This window comes from Herpailurus yagouaroundi, unplaced genomic scaffold, assembly GCF_014898765.1.
Source record: "Herpailurus yagouaroundi ecotype Mexico unplaced genomic scaffold, PumYag 216, whole genome shotgun sequence".
Taxonomy (NCBI): Eukaryota; Metazoa; Chordata; class Mammalia; order Carnivora; family Felidae; genus Herpailurus; species Herpailurus yagouaroundi.
Window position 1 is genome coordinate 13,358,251 of NW_024412447.1, and position 18,073 is coordinate 13,376,323.

General features: G+C 43.4%; 1 protein-coding gene and 1 long non-coding RNA gene across 2 annotated transcripts in view; one reads left to right on the forward strand and one right to left on the reverse strand.

The window, feature by feature from the left end:
- LOC121017828 (autism susceptibility gene 2 protein-like) overlaps positions 1 to 18,073 on the forward strand; it is a 796,117-nt gene that overhangs the window by 732,832 nt on the left and 45,212 nt on the right. The gene's annotated exons all lie outside the window — the stretch shown is intronic.
- Positions 2,932 to 7,415, reverse strand: LOC121017829 (uncharacterized). The gene is made up of 3 exons (XR_005784905.1): positions 7,070 to 7,415; positions 6,808 to 6,942; positions 2,932 to 3,782 (listed from the first exon to the last, which is right to left on the reverse strand). It is a non-coding gene; the product is annotated as an uncharacterized LOC121017829 (long non-coding RNA).

An 18,073-nucleotide genomic window follows, 5' to 3' on the forward strand; every position in this document is an offset into this window, starting at 1 on the left:
TTTTTTTTTTTTTTTTTTTTTTTGGTTGGTTTTAATGATTCTTCCTCCTACTGAGAATTCACTTGTTTATAAATGCAGGAGTAGGCATTTTTCCCAAACTCTCTTTCTGTGTTCTGCTCTCACAGTAATCTAAAGAAGGGGGAACTGGAATCAGCAGGCAGTCATTCTAGTTAAGAACTTGACTACTTTTGGGAGTGGTTTGCTGGATGGCTCTGAGTCTAGAATAGCACCTAATTAAGACCTGCGGGAGAGTCCTCTTCCCAAATAGACTTCCAAAATATATAGTTCTTTCTTATTACCAAACAAGTAAATTATATAAAATGTGGAAGGCACAAAGAAGAGAATAAAAAATCACCTGCAAGTTCTCCCTCCATTGATAACAGTTGGTACTGGTTTTGTTTATATCCTTCTAGTCTTTTTTCTGTTCAAACATAGTGAGCGTAATTGGAATCACATACACTGTTTAGAATTCATCTTTTATTCAGTGAACATTACATCCATAAGTACTCTACAGTGTCATTTCTAATGACCGCATAATGTGTATGTATATGTATTTTCTGTGAATATATCATGCTTTATCTTACCTCTCTCCTCCTGTTGAAATGAAGAAGTGTCATTTACAATTTTTAAATCAATTTTAGGCAGGGAAGTGATAAATATATTTTGGTTTAAATCTTGGTGTACATTCTTGGTTACTTCAAGTTCCCCAAAGTATAATTTCTACATTGAAGCAGAGAGAGTCTAAGGGAAAGACCAGTAATGTCTCAAGAACAATTTTGTCTTCAAAAGCGGGATAAAAAACAGATTTTTTAAATTAATGAAATTAATAATTTCTACCTAAATAAATAGATAATGACAGTCAATCTGAAGTTCTGTGAAATTACTGAGATCTTTTATTCTTGTGGGGTTTCTTAACCACAAAATCTGTTAGGATTAATGTTTTTTCTTTACCAATTGGTATATAACTACCTAAGACTTTATGTAATCATTTGAAATGCTACAAATGTATTGCCTGTCAACTCCAATAAAAAAGAAGGCAGTTAATTAAAGGGATATCTTGCTGTTAAATAAACTTGCAGTCAATTGCTTGTAAGTAACAGTTAGTTTGATGTGTAGTCAAAGGGCAAGAAAATCAGTGATCAGGAAGGACTGACTTTATAAAATAGCAAAAAGAGAAGTCATTATTGGGGTTGAGATGACTGGCCTGTCAACAGGCATGATGTTTCTTCCCTTGTTTGTTTATTATAAATGGAATCTAATGATATCCTTGTTAAGAACATATTCATATAATGAGCTGAAGGTGAAAGACATAAGGCATTCAAGTCTCCTGTCAGTTTGAGATCTTTTCAGCTTAGGATAACTGAGTCCTTATCCTCATGCAACCCTAGAAGGACACGACTGTCTCCCAAGATCAGGCGCGGCTTCAAGGTTATGTAATGTGTGCATAACGTGTGCGCATGCACACACACTCCATATTGTTACACTCTGCAAACGGGAAACGGCCATCTTTGATCCAGTGGAAAGGCTCCAGCAGCACAGCAGCCCCTGAGAACAGCTGTTCCAAATCCATCCAGCCCACTAGCTCCTCCTACTAGGGGTGCCCTAATGCTCTCTGCACCTTTGTTCAACAATTCCTTGGTAATCTAGGGTGGAACACACTTTCTCTGGACAGTGAGCTTGTAGTCAGAAGCACTTGTCATGCTCAACTCCTTCAGAAAGAGAATCTATTCAAAGATACCACACTAATTTGATACTCCTAAGTGTTGAAATATTTGTGAAACAAGGAATGTATTTATAGTGGAGACCTTTCTCATCTCAAAATCGCATGGATATGAGAGACCAGAGCTATTAGAAGGATGATTGACTTTGTGTTGAAGTTCCATTGAAGGTCACTGGACTTTGGAGTCTCTCTCGGGAGCCAAGACACTTCACATTTTGCCAGTAACCATATTAAAATGTGTGTACCTGGCAAGAGTGAGCGAGTCTCATTTGCCGGTTTTCATTCTTTGTATTGGCTCTTCACTATTTCATCAACAAGAATTTTTTTTAAGTGCCAATTTTGTGCCCAACTGGGCCGTATGGGATGCAAGAGAAGGCATAAGTTATGGTCATTCCCCTCATGGGCCTTCCAATAAAGCAAAGTAAATATGTAATCCACTTACAGCCGGTCAATAGCAATATTTTTATTTGTAATGATCCCACATTTCAATTGAAGAAAGTATTTATTATTCTGGGAAGAAAAACATCGGCTGAATTAATGACAGATTCTGAATGGGCGCTGGGCTATATTCAGAATGCAAGTATTTTGCAGTTAGGTTAGGTTGTTGAGGTTTGCCTTCTTTCCTGAGCTCTTATGAATTAGCAAATTCGAAACCGGCTGTTTTCAAATTACATACAATTGGTGCCTACCCTGAGTGTCTGTTTCTCTCCGCCAAGTTTCAACTTGTAACCTATTTTAAAAGTTGGTCCTAAACCTCCAAAACCAATGGAATGATAGCAGGCACTACCTTAAATCATAATATTTTCACAAGAACACGTTCAAACTTGAAATAATGACTAGGTTGGAGAAAGAGGGAGGTGAGAAGGGAGGAGGAGACAAGTTTGTGTTTTCTTATTTAAAAAAAAACAAAAAGTTGTTTGAATTAATAAGTTGCTCAGATTTCTGCTGCTTTTTTTCCTAGATAGCCACAGAGAGAAAGCTTTGTTCCTAACAAAAGGACACCTCTGCATCAGCTTAAGATATTTGTAGCATGGCACCTGGTGACAGGGTTGGAGTTTTAAAAAAAAAAATCTCCCATGTGAACATTTTGCAATTCTCTTTACTCTCCTTCCTTTCGTATTGAGCACATAGCTTGATTCCTATCATCCGAGACAATGGCTTGGCAAACCTTTTCTGTAAAGGGCCAGAGAGAACATATTAGCTTTTGTGACCGCGCAGGTTTCTGCCATACGTTCTTTCTTGATTTCTTTTCTCTTTTTCTGTTTTTTTAAACAACACCTTAAAAATGCAGAGACTAACCTTACGGGCTATACAAAACGTGATCGCCGGGTGGATTTGGCCTGCAGCTCTAGTTGGCGGGCTCACGCCCTAGAGAAATATGGGGGGCCATCCTGGCTGAGCCACCACTGGGTATGCCAACATGATTTCCCTTTCTACTGCTTGCTACGTTCTCTGCCGGTCACTGGCTGTCTCAGGAGCTGGTCCCTGGAGCCTGGCTCTCCTGTGTGATGTAATGGTGTGAAATGGTGTTTCCAGTGAAGGGCCTGCGGGGGTAAATGCTGTCTCTAATTAACCTGTTCATTTAGTGCCATTATCCTTTATCTCAAACGCAGTTCTGCTGGGGGAGGATAAGGAAAATGCTTAATTAGACTAACTGTTTCACACTGTCTGTGTTTGCATGATGAACTTTAAAAAGCCTGGGAGATGAAGCTGTCAGTCACTAAGTGTCTTTGGGAGCCTCTTGATTTTTAATATGTAATAATCATGCGCTGTTATTGAGTGTTGTTGAGTGAAACTTCAGGTGACGGTCTTTGTCCACGATTCTGACCCAAGACATCTGGCTAATGTCCACCAACTGGATAATGTCATTGGCAAGTTGTTGTGTCAGGGATGCTTATTTATTTATTTGCTCACCGCCCTAGTTGGAGTACTTTGGATGGACACTTGTTGTTTGTTTTCTGTTTTCCTCATTAGGCATCAAGTACCTCGAGTACAGGGAGTGTGCCTCGTACTTCTCTGAAGCCCGACGTCTGTTGGAATACCATTGCAGTATTTGTTGTTGCTGGGGCAAAAAAATAAAGAACAAAAATTACCATTTTAATGCATGTGATATAAAATATGCCACTTTAGCAAGTGTTGTGTACAGTTGAGTGGCATTAAGGACATTGTGCGGCCATCGTCCATCTCCAGAACATTTTTCATTTTCCCAAACTGAAACTCCCATTTCCATTAAATGATGACTCCCCATTCCTTCCTCCCCAGTCCCTGGCAACCACCATTTCTACTTTTTTCCTCTATGAATTTGACTGCTCTGTGTATCTCATGTGAGTGGAATCATATAGTATTTGTCTTTTTGTGACTGGCTCTTTTCACTTAGCATAATGACCTTAAGGTTCCTCTGTGTTTAGCAGGTATCAGAATTTCCCTCCTTTTTAAGGCCAAGTCATATTCCATTCTGTGTGTGCTACATTTTGTGTATCCATTCATCCTCCAGGGGACCCTGGGGCTGCCTCCTCCTAGCGGGGATTGTGAATAATGCCACCCCACACAGATCCGAGTCCTGCTTTCAGTTCTTCTGTGTTTATACCCAGACGTGGCCATCACAGTATTTTTGAGACTATTAAAGTGACAACTTTCTTTTAAGCTCTCGATACTTTAAATACTTTTACCAGACTTTTCTGTCATGTATTATAAAAACATTTTATAATAAAGAAATCTGTCACTAGCCCTGATGAACACAAAAGATCATTAAGCACAGACATTTATTCATCCTGTGTAGCAGGCACTGGGCTCGGCTCTTGGTGTGGATGAATTCACTGAGGTCCCCAGTATGTTATCTGCATGTTCAGAAGAGGAAACGAGGCTTAGAGGGGTTAAGAAATTCGACTGAGGTCGCACAGCTAGTACGAGACAGACAGGGCTCTGCTTGAGAACCCAAACTCGTGGACACCATGAATCCATTCAGGAGAGTGGATTACACTTCCATGCCTCATCATAATCTCAGCATGGTTGGCGAGAGGCTTATTTTCCACAGCTTAATGTCACTTTTGAATTTTAAAATCAAATTATATAAAATTACATGTAAAATTCTTTGAAAGCCCTAAAGTGCTATACAAATGTAAAGTATCAAGATTAAACCTTTGGAGGACAAATGTTACAAGGTACAATAAATATATGGAGCAAAAACCGTCTAGATTTTAAACTGCGATCTAAGCATTATGCAAACTAACGAGGGCCCACCTTTGTGATTTTGTTAGAACGTTGTTTCGTGTACCATTTTATTCATATCACTTCCAATCTTGGTAGGACTGGCACTGCCTTTTCTATGGCTGTTATGCATTTCATGACTTTTTTACCCTAAGATTCTGAGAATAAGCCAGATTTCCCACATAACATTTGTTATCCTTGTAGTAACCCTGGACTAGGAGACATGCCTTAAACCATCTTTGCAATTGTGCAGCTAGGTCTTGGATGCCAGATAGCTAACAAACTCTCATATGGAAGAGCTGTGAGAATTAATTTGCACTTGCAGAGGCCAGAAGTGAGGCCACTCCATGTGCATAGGTTCTAGAGGGGCAGAGTTGAATTCAGAATAAAATGCACAGGGGGCACCTGGGTGGCTCAGTCAGTTAAGTGTCCGACTCCAGTTCAGGTCACACTCTCACATTTTATGGGTTCGAGCCCCGCGCCCGGCTCTGTGCTGACAGCTCGAATAAAATGCACAGCTATACAGAGCCTTGGAAAGTAGTAAATGCCATCAGTGGGGGTATCCACACTCAGGCCTGAAAATCCTTTCACAGCAATGAGGTAGAGAGGATTCCTACACTGTGCACTTAATTTCTTCACCTTCAGTCTTGGTGTATCATTATGTTTACTTCACATGGCCTGAGACCTTCATTGAAACTGTTAGGTCTTGTATGGTATTGTTTTCCTCAACACAAGACAAGAGCTAAGAGGTTTTGCCCAGTTTATCTGTTGTACCATGGGCAAATAACTGTGCTGTGTTAGAGTGGCTTGTAAGTTAAACATATTTGGACTAGATCATGGTTGAAGAGATAATGGGCTCAGCTTCTGAGATTTCTGATTCTCCAGAGTCTAGACAGACTGTGTTCGAAACAGGACTGACACTGATCTCAGAGTGAAGTGGTTCGATAGATTTACATTGACTGTTTGATTTAGTGACTTCTCCTGTGCGGTCTTATTGGAACTGTTTAGCCTCCAGCACTAGAAAACTTACACTGCTTCAGTGTAGCATTGGACTCAAGCAAGGGCTTGGGTATTTGGCACAAATGACATTCTCTCCTCTTTTTCTGATTAATGTGCCTCCAGGATCAACCCAAGTTAATGCAAATAGTGGAATATTTGCTCATATAGAGACCCAAAGTACTTAAAATTCACTGCAGGTAGAATTGTTTGTTTAACCATCAGGAGGACAGACTTCAGTAATTTCAGTTGCTTGTGTTGGTTCTGATTTTGTTTTGGTAGAGACTGAGTGTTGGAGACTTTGCCTGGAAGCCAGCCCCTAGCATTGACGTCTGACACTAACCACAAAAGCAGTCCCCTTTCCGCTGGCAAAGCCAGGCCCACATCCATGGTTGTGATCTCAGGGGAGGGCTCTAGTCCTCAGCTTGGGTTTATGACTGGGAAGCCTGCCTCTTGTAAGGTGGGGAAAAGCAGAGTCAAAGTGACCCCACAGCATTTGAGCTTGGGGGAGCTGTCAACATCCAGAGGACTCATCAAGGTCAGAGATGTGGTCCCGCCTGAACTGGCATCCGCGGACTTTGTCAGGGCCAGGTGTCAGAAATGGGTAAATATCAAATTGTATCTGATTAAAAACAGGAGGAAGCAGAGCTCCCCTTACCCTGCTCTAAGGAGCCAAAGTCAGCTGAATGGTGTTTGGGTCCAGATGATTCAAAAACCACAGTCTCCATGACCCAACTGAAGAAATATTCAAAACTAGTCTGAAATATAACAGCCTGTTTTTAAAAATATGCTATCAAACACATTTATCTTTGGCAAAAAATGAATTAAGTATTCTCTCATAATAACCAAATATTCACTAATATAAAAGAATATAGGATAAATACCTTTTACGGTGAGACTGTCAGATTCACGAAATCCCTTTTAAGTAAAAAAAATCTGGCAGTGATCCTACATAAATAATGTTTGATCTGGTCCAAGGATCTTACTTGAATTTATGGCCTATTACATGGGGGAAAATACTGAAAGGAAAAGAAGAAATAACATTAAGAAAAACATCAGAATTCTATATCCAAAAATGACTGATTATATAACTATTTTACCAATAAGATAGTGGTAAGATAGAGAAGAAGAATAAGGACAACTCACGTGGGTTTTCAGTAACGCAGTCATGAAGGAATCAAAATCCAGTCAACATGCAAACGTCCTACATGTTGGCAGGAAGATAGGTTACGCGTGCATACATTTATCAAAACTCAACAAACTGTATACTTGAGATCAGTGCCGTTTACTATTGCAGATTATACTTCAGTACAAAAAAGGACAAAGTCAAATCAGCTGATTTATTGAGCAGCAATTCCTGAGAAAGTTATAGCATTAAGCAATTTAGGGAGAGAAATTTCTTAGCCTTCAGGAAAGTTACATATTCTTTGTTTTTTTAAGGTTTATTTATTTTGAGAGAGAGAGAGAGAGAGCAAGCCTGAGTGCATTTGCATGGGGGAAGGGGCAGAGAGAGGGGGCAGAAAGAATCCCAAGTAGACTCTGGACTGTCAGCCCAAAGCCTGACGTGGGGCTCAAACCGTGAGATCTCACGAAACTGTGAGATCATGACCTGAGCCTAAATCAAGAGTTGGATGCTCAATCAACTGAGCCACCCAGGGGCCCCTAAACTTGCATATTCCTGCTTAATCAGACACAAATTGGGTTTTTAAATTTTTTTTAATGTTTACTTATTTTTGAGAGAAAGCGTGAATGCATGAGGGGCAGAGAAAGACAGAGACAGAATCTGAAGCAAGCTCCGGGCTCCGAGATGTCAGCACAGAGCCCGACGCGGGGGTCACACTCACCAGCCGTGAGATCGTGACCTGAGCCGAAGTCAGACACTTACCCGACTGAGCCGCCCAGGTGCCTCCACAAATTCTTAATAATAAGAATTAAATAGGGGCGCCTAAGCGGCTCAGTCGGGTTAACGTCCGACTTCGGCTCAGGTCATGATCTCACGGCTGGTGAGTGCGAGCCTTGCGTCGGACTCTGTGCTCAGATCTCGGAGCCTGGAACGTGCTTCGGATTCTGTGTCTCCCTCTCTATCTCTGTCACCTCCATTCACTCACTCTCTCTCTCTCTCTCTCTCTCTCTCTCTCTCTCTCTCTCAAAAATAAATAAACATTTTTAAAAAATTTTAAAAATCAACAGTGAATGATGCATTGAATTCTGGATCTCATGGAGCCTTCAAGATTAGCATCACTCCTTTTCTAAATATAAAAAAGCTGAAACCCCAAACATTTTAGAAAATTGTCCAAAGAAAATTTCACCAAGTGGCAAGACGTTAATCTTAAAGCTTCTTCTTCTTTCCCCTTTGTCCTGTCAACTTCCTCCTCCTCCCACCTGTTAACTGACCCCAAGGGTCTGTTTTCAGTTCTCTTTGGCTTTCTCTTTATGTTGTACTCTCCTTGACCGATTCATTTCAATGTTAGTAGTTCTTCATTCCATCGGTAAATACCTTTGAGTTCTTACCACATGCCCAGCAATGTTTTGTGAGTGAGCAGTATGGCACTGAACCACAGGCTAAGGCTTTCGCTCATAGAGCATATTTTCTACTCATATCCGTGCACATGGAGCCCTGAGAGTGATTTCCCAGACCAGTGTTTTCACCCAATCCAGACTCCATTGCCCCATAGCTTCCCTTGTGAATCACAGCAGTACCTTAAGCTCCACGTAGCTATAATCTCATCTTTGACTCTTCTTGCTGAACATCTAGGTCAACCAATTTTAATTCCCTAAACTCTAACACGTTGTTTTTTTTCTTTTATCTGTTCAGAATCTCCTTGTTTCCTCACTTCTTCCTTGGAATGTTCCAGTAGCTTTCTAATTCATTTGTCTGTCTCCCGTTGTCCTCAGCTCTGATCATGTACATCACTGCTTGATTTTTTTTCTCCTAAAACATGTCTCCTATATCAACGGTTTCTCAAATACACACACACTCACTTACATGCTCTTTTCTTTGGGTCTTGTTTGCCTTACAAATTAAATGGAAACTCCTCTATCTGGCAGTAAAGACTATTATAAAAGTCTTTAGACTTTCTGTCAGTAAAGACTATTATAAAAGGCTCCCACCTCCCTCAAATCTTATTACGTCTCCACAAATAGGTACCTGCTCGAACGGTAGCCACGGTGCATTCTTGGCCACTGCCTTTAACATGTCCCCCATTTTCTGTCCTTCTGTGGTTGCTCTCTCTGTTTGTCACCTGGATGCACTGTGCACTACCATCCCCACCCAGAACTCATCAGCCTCCGTTCCGCTCACACCACCTTTTCTAAGGGACCTTTCTCTGTCTGAACACCACGATTCTTCCCTCCTCTGGAAACACTAATGTCTCGCTGCACTGCATTATGGTTGTTCTCGTACATTTTTATTAAAATAACCTGACGTATTTTCATAAAATGACACATCCTTATTTGAAAAAAATTAAAATGTACAGAAGAGTAATGAAAGTAAAAACCACCTGAAATCTCTTCACCCGAAGATACCAATTCTCAAGCATCCCTCCAGACCTGTGTGTGTGTGTGTGTGTGTGAGCATACACAAACATTTATGAAGTCTATACATTTGTCCCTAAATGAGATCCAATTCTACCTGCTTTTTTTCCTGTTGATACATTCTGGTGCTTTTGAAACGCTCCTCACTAGAGAACCAAACTATAATTTTTAGCGGCTGCACGATCCTTCATCGTTCGGCTTAACCGGAATCTAACCGCTGCTTGTTTTGTCTGGGAGCTGGCCTTCCTCCCTCCATCAGCAGGTGCAAGGAGGTTGTTCTCCCGTGTGCTAGCTCATGTGCTCAGCACAGCCATATAAAATACAAGTGAGCAGTCTGTCGTGGGCCTCGACGAGAACTGTTGTGACCATCCACTCCGTGCGGTTCAGGGACAAAACTGTTTGGAGATCTTGAAAGAGGTTAGAGAGGACTGACCTAAAATCCCGAGTAAGATTGTAGCTTTTGTAAAAAACGTTGTGTTAACTGCTTTGAACAGTGCTGTCCTTCCACCGCCCACGAGAAAGCCATTCATTGTTCCTCATTACATAATCTGCAGAGAGCTTCCCCACCCAGAGAGGAGCATGTCCCACTCCCCTCTTCCCAGCAGCTGAAAGCGGAGTCTGTCCTGTGCCTCCGAGGGTTTCTTCACAGCGCAGGCCTCATGCTATCCCTAATTAGCCGGAGCACTCCCAGCCGGAAGCCCCAGTGCCCGGCCTTGACAAAAGTCTGCTTTTTCCAGGGAAAAGGCAAAGCCCGCCTCTCTGTCTAGGGGCACCTCCGGGAGACCAGCAGAAGCAGGGTGGTGGGGAGCTCTCCCATCAGTCAGTGTGGGGAGCCTGCTGCATTCTCTAGTGACCTGCGGTGTGCTGCCTCCCCACTGCAAAGAGGGGTCCATCAGACTATGCCTTTGTCCTCCACCGGCACACCTAAGCACCACGAGACAGGCCCCTTCTGCGTGATCCTAAGCGTTCAGTCCCGTCCCTTCCCCGTTTTGGGCTTCGGCGACCGATCTGCCTGCCATCCCACAGCCAACCTCCAGCCACTTGTGTTAATGATGTATGCGATTAGCAGCCTATGGTAGTTCATTAGAGAAAGAAAAAAAGGAAAGAAAGAAAAACCGTGAGATCGTTTGCCTGTCACTGTGAAGTGAAGCTTGACGGGAACATCCTCACTGTCCCTCCCCATCGCCCCTCCTGCCGTGTGTCTGTGATCTTCTGTGCGCATGCGCTCACAGTTGCCTGTGTTCCGTGGCTCTGCCATTTGCTCAGTGGGGGGACATTTCCTTAGCCGAGCAATGCACTGCTCTGCCTGAGGGATTGAGAACATATTGCTTGGCAGGTGGGCCTGCTCAGACGCACTGACTGTTGTTTCAGCACTGACAGGGAACATACATCATGCAGGCCCATTATGCCAGCATAAATCCATGGTAACCTGTTCAGAGGGCTGCAACCAGCAAACAAAGTGTCTGGGCCTTAATAGGTGATATTTTTGAAACATATAATTGGGATCTGAGAAGTAATTCTGGATGACAGGCCACTCCTTCTGCCATCTTAACAGAAGCTGGGCCTACAGCAAAATACCACTCCTGTCGTACCGCAGAACGACGACGATTGCCATTCTAGCTCAGCTCCAGGCAGCTGTGCACGGGGCCGACTGTGCCAAGAGACTGTCTGTGGAGGGAAAAGAGCCTTCAGCGTTGAGGTCTTTCCTTTATGCCTTGGTGCTCACCGCTGGCAAAAACCTGCTCCTGGGGCCGTCACTGGAGAATGTCAGAGGCGCTCTCCTTCGCCTACTAATACGAGCTTGAGAGGGACCTACAGCTCGCTTGTGGTGTTGGCTAGTGGACACATAGGCCTCTGAGTAGAGACCGCTGGCTGTTCTCATGAAGAGAAGCTCTTCATTTCCGTGGTGGGCTGCAGGGGAAGAGTGAGGTATCAGTCAGGTCCTGGGCAGAGCACACAGGGTCCGGATATCACAGCCTGGGTCCTTCCCCACAGGAAAGGTGGACGTGCGGCTCCACAGATAGGTGGCGGGAGAGATTGGCACAGCCCTGGTTACAGTCGACGCCATTTCCTAAGTTCCAGAGACCCGGCAGGGGGAAGCGTTTAGTTCAGGTTGTCATAAAGCCAGTCTTCTTTCGGAGCGGTGTGCGTTTTCCCCTCGACACGCAGCCTGTGTCCCCGCACTCTCCTTGTGCAGACCGCTCGCAAGACTGACGCCCCTGCACTTAGGCACCAGCCACTTTCCACTTCCCCCCCTGCACTGTGTTCTCCTCGAGGACAGGTGTCATGCCTTATCTGGGCTTCGCAGAGTGCTGGCTTCCTGGTAAATGCAGAAGGAATGAAGAAAGGAAGATGCTCATTCGTTGTTGACTTTTCTTTTATCTTCTTGATTTCTAAGAAACCACAACTCTGGCCTTTGAGTATGACTTGCCAATTAAATTAAAACTGGGTGGCAATATTGTATTATTTCGTTTTCATTTCTGCCAGCCAACCCAGCCAGTATTAGCACAGCCTGGTCTGCGTGCTAGAGGATCTGCATTCTGTCTTGCCACAGAATTAATTTCCTTAAAGCAAACTAGAAGATGTCCTCAGGGGATCGAGGACCTTCGAAACTGTAAAGACCGAGGGGAAGACGGTTAGGAATATGAGCAGTAGCAGTCAGTGTTTAGAAAAGTTGCCTGAGAGCCTGGCATACCATGGTGACCATCAGAGACATGGGCTCATCACACCCTACAATGGCCCAGCCACCATTCTGCTGGTTACGCTGTTTGCTCATGCTTCTACTCAACAGTGTGGTTGGTGATGACACAGCAGTTTGCCAACATAGAAAGTTTCACGCAAATACAGACTCGGGTGCCCTGTCTCCAGACACTGTAGGTTAGGAGACCTTTCGTGGGGCCTGGGCATTTGTACTTTTGAAATGTTCTCCACGCGGTTTGGATGCAATCAGACCGTGGACTTTGGTTAGGGGAGCACTGATTAGGAACACAATACTTGAGAATCTGAGCATTTCCTTCAGTCTTAACTACTGCCTGGGACAAATACTGGTACATCCTTCCCGGAGCATTTTCCTGAAATAAATCATGATGTCTTAACTGCTTTGAGGGGCCCTGAGAGCTCCTTGCAAGAAAGAAAACCAAGAGGGTTTTCGGGATGTAAGGAAAACATCATTTAGTATATTTCCATATCTATTGACAGGTCTGCCTCTGAAATAATCTTTTGTTTTTAAATGACTTAATTTGTTTTAAATAAAAAGGCTTTATCAAGATACGATCGCATAAAGCTCACCCTTTTAACGTCTACAGTTCACTGATTGTCAGTATATTCGCAGACATTTAGTATCTCACACAACCAACACCACTGTCTAATTCCAGAACGTTTTCATCACACCGAGAAGAAACCCCATACCCATGCCTTCCTGCCTCCAGCCCCTGACAACCACTCATATACTTTCAATCTGTATGGATTTGCTTTTTCCAGATGTTTAATCTCTGAAATATCATATGCTGACTGGACATGAATTCAGTTATGTTTTTAAATATCTCTAAAGAAAAAATTTCCAACTTCCAACGAGGGTTCCTGGGTCTGACATGTTACATGTTGAGAAAGATTTCACTTGTGTCTTTTACTGACTTCAATTGCATTAGCTTCTATAATAACTCCTATTCCCTTCTTTATTTTGTCTCTCTCTTATCATTTCACCAACCCTCAAATTCTTTATAGATGCAAACATCATTATCAAGTCCCTTCCAACTTATCTGTAGGATGACTGATCTCAATATTCCTAGGCCCCTCCTCAGATTTGACCAGTGTTTCCATTTCCTCCTCCCATTCACCTAAATAAGGAAGTATCCACTCCTTTCTCTAAGGTGGGCCCCTCCATTTGTGTGCCCTCTTCCATTTCCTCCCTCCTCCTCCAGAACCTGGCTTTTGAGTCTCTTCATTTCCATTCTTCAACTTCCAGAAAGACTCAAGAGTTCATGCTTTTAAAAAATTGCTTGGCTCCTGCTGCCCCTTGAGGTACCATTCTATTCTCATTTCCTTCACTGTCAAGTCTTTTGGAAGCACAGTTTGTTATCGTGGTTGGTACTTCTTTTCCCACCCACTCCCACCTAACTTCTTGCACTCATGAGTCTACCTTTATTAGTTTGCTGAAATTTCTCTTTGTGGTTCATGGCGTCATCGTATTTGCCAAGCCTGGTAACTTCCCTGGTCCCTTTCCCCATGACCTTTAGGTCACACAGAACCCTGTTGGCCATCCCTCCGTCTTGAAACCCTCTTTTCCTTTTGGTTTCCGTGATATTCCACGTTCTCTTTCTACCTTGGGCTCCATTGCTCCATGTCTTCCTAAATATGGATGCCCCCTCTTTTATCTGTCTCTTTATTTTCTCTCTTTCCAGTCTCATAACACCATCTGGCTCCTAACTATGTGGATGACTTCCAAAACTATCTTCACCACTTGGATGTCCTGCCAGCTTCATAGACTCATTGCTCAAAACAGAACTCACACCCTGGCAGGCTCTCGTGCTTTCCCTAATTCTGGCCATAGAGTGACCCAGGGTTGAAAAATTTGACTTAGTTCTTTCTTTCAACTCCTTGGTTGCCATGGCTGACAGCCATCGTGTATGTAACGCCCTTTTGTTCTGTCTGGGCTGTACTTCTTCATCTGTTGTCCTACTTCTTCATGCCATTGTCCAAAGCCAGGCCTTTGTTTCTCGTACCTGGACTGTCACCAGGCCCCATTCCCACTCTGTTCATTCCGTCTTACACATGGCTGCCAGACATCAGTCCTCCTTCCAAATGAATGTGAGTATGCCATTTCCTTAGGCAGCCTTCCAGGTTCCTTAACCCTACTGAATACATCCTGTACTCCTTCACCTAACTTGTAAGGCCTTCTACAACCTGAACCTTGTCTTCCCTTCAGACCCATTCTGTACTCTTCCTCCCTCCCTGTGTTCTAGCCCAAGCAAAACCCTGGTCATCTTTGTCTTCCGCCTCTACAATCTGTTATTCCAGACCCCTGCTTATCCTGTGCCTTTCATCCAAAATGATATCCTTTATTTCTGCCAGCATGATCTTGTGTGTTGAAATTCTCAGATCCCTCAAATCCCTTCTCCTCCGTGAAGTCTTGGAATAGGATTTCTCTCTCTTTTGGATTTCCAGAATTGTGTGTGTTGGGGGAGGGGGAAGGACTTGTGGCTCTTTGTCTCATATTTCAATTATTTATGTGCCTGTCTTATCCGCTCCCCCAAAGGTAGAAGGCCTGCCTTTTCATTGTTATAACTCCTGTACCAGCTGGTAGAGTGTTTTAAATATAGAGTATTATGGATAAGTATTTCTTGAGTGAATGAAACTTTTAGCCTCTATAATATATAGAAGAGGTAAAAAGCTAAACTTGTTCACGACAGTCTTCGTGTCAGTGTCAGGAGAGTTCTCTGTCATTTTGGCCTGTTATTATTTTCAGTCAATCCAAGCACAAGGCTTGGATGAAGGGAAACGAGAGAATTGTAGCAAACCTGCCAGCATCTTCATTGACTTGTCTTGTATCTGCATAATGTTTTATACCATTTGAAAGGACTTTTGCATTTTACCTGATCCTCTATATAGCCATGTAAGGTTACAGAAGGCTGGCCATTCTCACATTCATCAGCTCATAAATGAGGGAAATGTGGTCTGGTGAGCTTTAATGACTGAACCAATGTTAGCTTATTAGACAGTGGCAGAGCCTGGACAAAGGGACACGTTGGCTGTCTTTATTCAAAGAGCTGTCGCATGAAGGAACTACATCTTGGGGTTTTTTTTTTTAATTATTATTATTCTTTATTTCCTCAGAGGATAGAAAATGTACAGGTGATTCAAGCTAAATTAAGGAAAAACATTGTTTATCAGATCCACTCCAAGGTGGTATTTACTACTTTCATCGTTCAGGTGGAGCTCAGGTAGGGCAACCTGGCCAACCAGGTGTAGGACATTCTGTTGAAATGAGCCACTCAAAAGGTGCAAGACGACCAAGGTCCCTTCTGAGTCTGCAATTCTGTGATTCCTTTTTAGGTTGGGACCGTGGTACTCTACTCAATAATCCAAGTTTCGATTTCTGTCTTTCTTTAAAACGTAACCTGAAGCAGATATAGCTCAGGTGTGAGATGACGTACTGTCCGGGTCTTAAACCTTTCGCAGAATGCAGACCTCACCTTCTCCTAGCCATTCTCTCAGTGGACTGCCTGCAGGTGGAAATATAAAAGAACATATTTTCACCCAGTCCTTCAGTGCCTACAGTTGCCAACCCAGGGGGAAAAAAATGAAATATGCAGAAAATTTCACAGATGCCATCATCACATGTAGCTGGCCCAGTCTGGCAACTCCAGGCACCTGTCTGGTGTTATGGACGTGGCGAGCAAGCCCAACGATCTCTCAGAATGGCATGTTCTGTTGGAAGGACGTTGGTGACTCTAATGAGCTCCAAACTTTTCCTTGAAATGGGAAGTTGCCTAAAAAGGCAACTACTGCGACACAGCCAAATGGAAATCATGATATTTCACTGAACTCAGAACCAGATCTGCCTTTTTTTTTCTTTACAGAAACATTTTGTGTGCCATGTGCCTTGGGAGCCAAAAAGAAATCATACGTTGGCTCCCTGTTCCACTTTGCTAAGCTCAGATACTGTAAATACCCTCCTCTCTCTCATAACATTAAATTTTTCATGAATTCATCATAAAGGAGCCACTTTGTAGGTTTGGCTGGTACCAGTGAAAGACTTCATTTTCTATTTCACAGTAACTTTTCAGTGCAAAAAAATTATGGGTGCAATGTTGAAAGACTAGAATTATTCATCAAGTCTTCACTGCCTGAAAATGAAGGGAATTTTTCTGAAACCTATCTGGGAGAATGCAGACACAGACATGCATATTTTAGATGGTGCTACATCTCAGCCATAGCCACCTAATCTTTCTCGAGGGAATTAGGGCTAAAAGAGGACACGCGCTTTCTCGTTGCTTTATGGATTCATTCAAGAGTCCACACAGCCCACAAATTTTCCCCTTACCTTCCAGGGTTCCTATAACTCACTAGCACACTAAAGAGTAGAATATTTCATTGTATCGATGGAAATACCAGTAGCTTTAGAGTTGGATGCAAAAGGTGTACTTCAAGACGCAGCATGATAAAAAGCAACACTATATCAGAATCCCTGGGAAGGCTTGTTAAAACTCATGCTAGGCCCCACCCCAAGAGTTTCTGATTCAGTGGATCTGGGTTGGGGCCCAAGAATTTGCTTTTGTTTTTGGACACGTTTCCAGATGTTGGTGCTGCTGGCCTTAGGACTACACTTTAAGAAACACTGGTATATTGAAAAGAACATCAGATCTAGAAGTTTGGAAACCTTGGCTCTAGTCCTAGCTCTGTTTTCTCTCAAACATGAGGCTTTGGCTAAGTCTCTGGGCCTCAGTTTCCTCATCTGTAAAGGAAGAGTTGTGACTGCTGCTCTAAGTGACCTACTGTTGCTTTGAGAATAAAATCTGACAATCTGTGAGAAAACAGCACTTCTGGAGGGACTTGTGTTATAATTCCCAAAGTGAGAAGATGCTTTAAGATGCAGGCATTCTGTCCAGCATGGACACATGAGCCATAATTCTGCTGCTGTGCCAAGGAGGGGCCCACAAAGAAGAGATGTGAAGCTGGAAAGATTCAGGGAACCCCTCCCACCTCTAACCTATCTTGAAAAAGCCACAGCATTTTTCGTGTTCTGTACCGTGTCGCCAGGCTGTATTGGAACCATGTCTCTCAAACTTCTCCGTGACTCAGAACTCCTTAGGACACTTGTAAATGTACAAAGGCCAGGCCCTGTCCTCTTTGAAGGAGCCTGGGCCTCCAGGTGATTCCTGTATACTCCAGAATTTGAGAACCACTATACCTGTGCTGGTAGCTCTAAAATCATACTCTACACACTGGTTCTCAACCTTGTCTGGAACCCAAGCCACCCTTAAGTCCCATATGCATGGACCACGAATGACCAAACTGGGAGGGGTGGGGTCTAAGTATCAATCGCACCTCACAAGCTCCCCAGTTACTGAAATTTGCAGCCAAGGCTGAGAACCACTGATGTAGAAAGAGTCCTCTGTCATCATATCAGCACCCATGATGTTTGTAGTTGCTTGTCTCTTTCCCACATCATACGGTAAGAATATTGAGGGCAGCTCCATGTGCCCAGAATCCGGCCCAAGTGCCTCACACTGCTTTGGATGTTCCAGGCATGCTGGTGTTAATTTGGAATGAATGAACCGCTCCGTTACGTTCAGATGACCTGCCAACAATCTGTAGAACCTAGTCAGCCCCAACTATGAGTTACTCTTTCGAGTGACGTGAGTCAGAGAAGCCTGCCTTTGCAGATCTTTGAGAGTGCCGAGGAAGGAAACAAATGAGTACGTTCTGAACACCTGCCGTGTGCCCACCATTTCCATGTCTTCTCCCTCTACAACAGACATGAATTGTCCCTGTTTTCTTCTGAGGGGAGAAATGGTAGCAGCAGATTGCCCAAGGCGGGAAGCATGAGAGGGCCTGTTGGTCTCCAGAGTCCAGGTTCCTTTCTGGTTCTTCTCTTCCCACCTCTTGGATCTTCTC